The following is a 6,115-nucleotide window of genomic DNA, read 5'->3' on the forward strand; positions in this document are numbered from 1 at the left end:
TCAAATCGGCCGGTTTTCCGTATTTTCCAAAAATATTTGCTTCTATCTGAATTTAGTGGCGAATCACGTTAAAAAACGGCTATTTCCTGGCTGCAGAGAGCCTTTATAGGGGTGTAGAACACTGTGCCTTGCAGTAACACGCTTAGGGAGTCTGCTTTGGTCATGAAATAATACTGTGAGTCCGTATGACATGTAGATGACAGGCGTCGCTCTTAGAATCACTGCACACTTCACTTATTTGGGCAGTCACAGGGTAAAAACTGAACAAATAACTCAAGTATAAACTCAGCCTTACAGGCCGATGTTAGCGCCAAGAAGAAACGCACTTCTTTTGCACCGTCATCAGCTGATTCCACATAGATGTCTACAGAACCTGTTCTATTAAACGCTCATACAAGTAGAGCCCTCCAGACAGAGTGGAGAGGGTGTCAGCAGTAACTTTGTATTGACGTCACTGATTAATTTGCCCTTCCTCTGATTCGTCAGAACAATAACCCCAAAAAAAACGGATCCTGTCTGTTGAGCATCCGCCTTCACTCGGTCAGCATTTGGTCAATAATCCATCAGTATTGCTAATGCCAAAAAAAACAGGAGTGGATCTAAAACAAAGATAACACGTTATTGGAATATTTGCATGTCTTCTGTGTTTTGTACCCACTCCTGCTTTTGGATACCAAATCATAATTCAATTCTGATGGGACCATACAGGCCTTACAGCTGCTACACAGACAGGATCTGTTGTGCGTCTAATTTTTCCTTCCTTCTGACAGATCAGGATTAGGGTCAAACAAATGATGATGTCAGCCAGGCCAAAAGGCAAAATAGTGGCCCAGTCATGAAGTGGGGAGGGTGGGAACAGCATGAGGAGACCACAGAGTGGCCCAATGACAGAGTCTGGAGGTTGCGGCAGCATCAGGAGGCCACGTAGTGGCACAATGACAGAAACTGGAGGTGGTGGCAGCACGAGGAGACCACAGAGTGGCACAATGACAGTATGTAGTGGCGGCAGCATAAGGAGGCCACAGAGTGGCACAATGACAGAGCCTGGAGGTGGCGGCAGCAGCAGTAGCAGCATCAGGAGAAGGTCACCGAGTGGACAATAACAGAGTCTGGAGTTTTCAGCAGTATGAGGAGGCCACTGAGTGGCACAATGACAGAGTCTGGAGGTGACGGCAGCAGCAGTAGTAGCATCAGGAGAAAGCCACCGAGTGGCACAATGACAGAGTGTGGAGGTGGCAGCAGCATAAGAAGGACACCGAGTGGCTCAATGACCGAGTGTGCACGTGACAGCAGTATGAGGAAGCTACCGAGTGGCACAATGACAGAGTCTGGAGGTGGCGGCAACAGTAGCATCAGTAGGAGGCCACAGACTGGCACAATGACAGAGTCCGGAGGTGGCGGCAGCAGCAGCATCAGGTGAAGGCCAAAGAGTGGCACATTGATAGAGTGTGGAGGTGGCAGCAGTATGAGGAAGCCACCAAGTGGCACAATGACAGAGTCTGGAGGTGGCGGCAGCAGCAGTAGCATCATCAGGAGAAGGCCACCAAGTGGCGCAATGACAGATTCTGGAGGTGGTGGCAGCAGCATCAGTAGGAGGCCACAGAGTGGCACAACGACAGAGTGTAGAGGTGGTGGCGGCAGCAGCATCAGGAGGAGGCCACAGGGTGGCACAATGACTGAGTGTGGAGGTGGCGGTAGCATCAGGAGACCACAGAGTGCAAAATTACATAGTGTGGAGGTGGCGGCAGCATTAAGAGGCCACAGAGTGGCAAGGTAACATAGTGTGGAGGTGGCGGCAGCATCAGGAGGCCACAGAGTGGCAAGGTGACATAGTGTGGAGGTGGCAGCAGCATGAGGAGGCCACAGCATGAGGAGGCCACAAAGTGGCACGACGACGAGAGATTGCAGAGGTGGCAGCAGCATGAGGGGGTCACAGAGTGGCACGACGACAAGTGATTGTGGAGGTGGCAGCAGCATGAGAAGGCCACAGAGTGGCTGCTTCCTCTATTCAATTATAGGGAATATGGGACATAACAGAAGGTAAACATTTCTCAACTTTATAAAGTGTTGCTTAAAACACGATTAAATAATACACGTTCTAATAACCACATAACTGCAGAAGTGAAATGTGCATATATTTATTGTTTTGTACTGAAATAGGCCACTAAAGTCTTTCACCACAAATAAATGCAACAGTGAAGTGTGTATATTTATTTCCTACTTGTACTGAAATAGGACACTGAACGCTTTCACCAAATATAACTGCAGAATTGAAATGTGTATATATTTTTCTTTTTGTACTGAAATAGGCCACTAGTCTTTCACCACATATAACTGCAGAAGTGAAATGCGTATGTATTTTTCGTTTTGTACTGAAATAGACCACTAAACTCTTTCACCACAAATAAAGGCAACAGTGAAGTGCTTATATTTTTTCCTTTTTGTACTGAAATAGGACACTGAACGCTTTCCCCATATATAACTGCAGAAGTGAAATGCGTCTATATTTTTCCTTTTTGTACTGAAATAGGCCACTAAACTCTTTCAACACAAATAACTGCAGAAGTGAAATGCTTATATATTTTTCTTTTTCCACAGATATAAGCAACTAAAGGCTTTTCTACATAGCACTTGCACCCCAATAACAAGAACAAATTGCTGGAATGTCAGAGCTGTATAATGGCTAATTGGATCCCCAAATAATGTTTCTCTGCACTTGTAAATCACTTTTTTTTTTCACAATGAGGTTTTTCTAGCACTGTCCCTAGCGACTTCAGACATCTCTCCCTGCACTAAGATGCCGTGAAATGATTCCTCACTATCGTTTCCCTGCAATTTGAATAATGTTTCCCTGCACTTGCAAATCGCTTTTTTTCACAATGAGGTTTTTCTAGCACTATCCCTAGTGACTTCAGACGTCTCTCCCTGCACTAACATGCTGTGAAATGATTCCTTCCTATGGTTTCCCTGCAATTTAAATAATGTTTCCCTGCACTTATAAATCACTTTTTTTCACAATGAGGTTTTCAGTATAACTCTCCCTAGTGCCTGCAACGTCTGTTCCTGCACGCAGAAGGCTGGGAAAATTTATTTATAGGGCTGTGACATCACTGATTGGCTACATGCACTGATTGGCTGATTGGCTGTTCCTTGTCCCATGTCCTCACACGTGTAGCCGCCATTTTAGGAAAAATTGCAATTCATTACCACGAAGCGCGAGGAAATTCGCTTTCGTTGCAAATCAAACTTTTCCTGAAATTTGGATTGAATTCCACTTTGTCTGATTCGATTAGCTCATCTCTAATGAGGACACGAAAATTAATAAATTTATTAGTATTCAGTTAAAATTCAGGGACAAGTATCATTAATCCTCAATAATATGTGTATGTACTGCCAAAAATACAACTGAAGACAGGTAGGCAGGGAGGCATGAAGATGAAGGACTGAAACCTGAAATCCTTCCCAACAAGACCCTCTAATGTTGTGTCACTAGTGGTATGTGACAGCTTCTCCGGCACTATGACGGCTGTGAAGCGGCCACACAAAGCGCGGGTATAAATAGGGGGATAGACACCTGCTCAGGAGGCTGAGCAGACGTGCAACCAATCGTAATGAAGGGGCGGGGCCATCCGCTCGTATGCATGTCCATTCACATCAGCCCACAAGATAAGTCGCTTGTCTCTCAGAGGAAAACATAATATAAATGTATATCTCCCATATGGGAATTTTTCTCCACTGTGTCTGTAGTCACAACCACTGCAGTGTGCAAGATCTGCAGGATGAAGTAAGCCATGTGCGTTGAAGCAAAATGTCAGAGCTACTGCTGTCATGCACCATATAATGCAGCATTGTCTGATCCAGTGGGAAAAAGCGAACTGGCCAGCAACTTAAATCATACTGTTCTCCTTCTCACCTTCATCAGCCAGGCCAAATCACGAAGCAACACATTGTTGTCATCATAATCAACTTTATCAGCTACTGCTTTTCATTAATGGAATGTCTGGGCAGGAAACACAAATACTGTACAGTATGTGCCTACTAATCCACTTGTGTGCAAACTGAAATCCCACCTGGTCAAGTTGCTGGCAGTGCAGTCTCTGCCATACCACTTAGCGCACTCCACTGCCTTTAGGGAACTGATGGCATGCGCTCAAACTTGAAAACAGATAATGAGCTGCCATTATTTCTCAAAAAATCCATCCATGCCTTGTACTCACATGGCAGAAGAAGTGGGCCACACCTTAGAATTGTCGCTGTGCTGCAAGGTGCCCGCCACCATAAACAAATGTAGCAGCTGTTAAAGCCAGGGACAGTATGTCTTACACGGCCCACTGGGTTAATGTTTTGAATAGCAGTGGCAACGCTGCATCAAATGAGGTCAGGTCCTATTTACACTTCCATGTCTGTTTGTTAATATGTTGTTTTTTACTCTCTTTGTACAAAATCCCCTGTTGTAAAGTGCTGCGGAATATGTCGGCGCTGTATAAATAAAGATTATTATTTTTATTACTATTATTATCCCTGCATGGCATACGTGATTAATTTGGTGGTGGAGAGCTTTCTGAAAACGTATCATGGCTTTCAGAATGTACTTGCCAGGACCAGTAGACTGGAATGGTGGCCGAAACTGACCCAATTTGCTATTGTGCGTACTGTCTTGACTAGCCTCCAGTGTACTGTCAGAGAGAGAATTTAATGCAGCGAATGGCGTCGTCACACCAAACAATTGTCCTCAACTGTAGAAAACATTACATTTGTAAAAAAAATAATTCACATCCCCACCTATCCCTTGGTTGAACTTGATGGACTTATGTCTTTTTTCAACCGTATTAACTATGTAACTATGAAAATGAATCAGGCATGGATTTTACACACTTCCAGATGAAACCAATGAATAGATCTGCTATTGCTGACAGTGGCTATTTATTATTGGTCCAGTGATGCTACTACTGTCTGCTGTCTCATGTTCCACATAGTACTGCTGCTGCAGCTACTATTAACCTTACTATTACACCTATAGTGTTGATCGCGAATATTCTAATTGCAAATTTTTATTGCGAATATCGGCACTTCAAGAATTTGTGAAGATCTAGAATATAGTGCTATTTCTTCGTAATCGCGAGTATTATAGATTTTTTTTCATCAGTACCCTCCCTGCTTCTTGCTTGTGGGCCAATGAGAAGGCTGCAATATCTTTGTCTGAGCTTAGTAACATCCCTATCAAACAATAGGAAAGTTGCCTACCCCTTACTATACAAGAACCTCCCCAGCAGCCATTTTCTGCTTTTTTTTGCAGTTCTGAGAGAGAGAGAGATCAGTGACATTGCTGTACTCTGTGCTTTGCTGAGTCATCTGGATCCTTATTCAATTACATTAGATAGTTAGTTAGCTCATATACTGTATATAATACAGATAGTTAGTGGGAGATAGTCAGTGTAGATTAGATAGGCATCATTAGTGCCGATTTGCGCAATCACAAATATATTGGAGCACTCTATCTGCATATAAAGCTATTGTTCTGGCATGCATGCGAAATGTAATCAAAAACAGTGCTGTAATGTAAAATTACTTACAGTGATCAGGAGTTCTTCCTCACAGTCACGAAAGTTGCTGCCAACCATTTTCTCCAGTTTCAGGAAACTTCTATCAGCTTGAAAAATTTAGCAAAATTTAGCCACGCCTGTATTGCGCACACATATTACATTGCCGATTTTCGCAATCAAGAAAATAATGACTGGAGATAACGAATTTTAGAATTTGCTAATTTATGGCGAATATTAGGCCAAAAATTCGTGAAAACGAATATTGCCTATGGTGCTCATCACTATGCACCTACAAGGCCACACATCTACAAATTTGTCCTGTACTGCTGCTGCCATGGTTACTATTGCCACTACTACTACCCCTACATAGCTGCACATGTCCTGCCTTGTCTGTAAGAATGTATACTGTACGTTAGCTGCTCCTGAAAAAGAAGAATTTTGGACCTATTCAGAATAAGCCATTATTTTTACGATACTACCATGTGTATATAAACATGGGCAGGAATCTGCTCTTATAAAGGAATTATTTTTGGACCGCTTGTTCAGAACAAGTCATTGCTTCTCCTGATACT

The 6,115-nt window shown here is 43.3% G+C and overlaps 1 long non-coding RNA gene across 1 annotated transcript; it reads left to right on the forward strand.

The window, feature by feature from the left end:
* The first annotated feature begins 401 nt into the window (after positions 1 to 401).
* Positions 402 to 1,836, forward strand: LOC120997483. Its single transcript, XR_005778179.1, has 3 exons — positions 402 to 450; positions 1,226 to 1,334; positions 1,790 to 1,836. It is a non-coding gene; the product is annotated as an uncharacterized LOC120997483 (long non-coding RNA).
* Positions 1,837 to 6,115: the final 4,279 nt, after the last annotated feature.

The sequence above is a fragment of the Bufo bufo genome, chromosome 4, assembly GCF_905171765.1.
Source record: "Bufo bufo chromosome 4, aBufBuf1.1, whole genome shotgun sequence".
NCBI classification, from domain to species: Eukaryota; Metazoa; Chordata; class Amphibia; order Anura; family Bufonidae; genus Bufo; species Bufo bufo.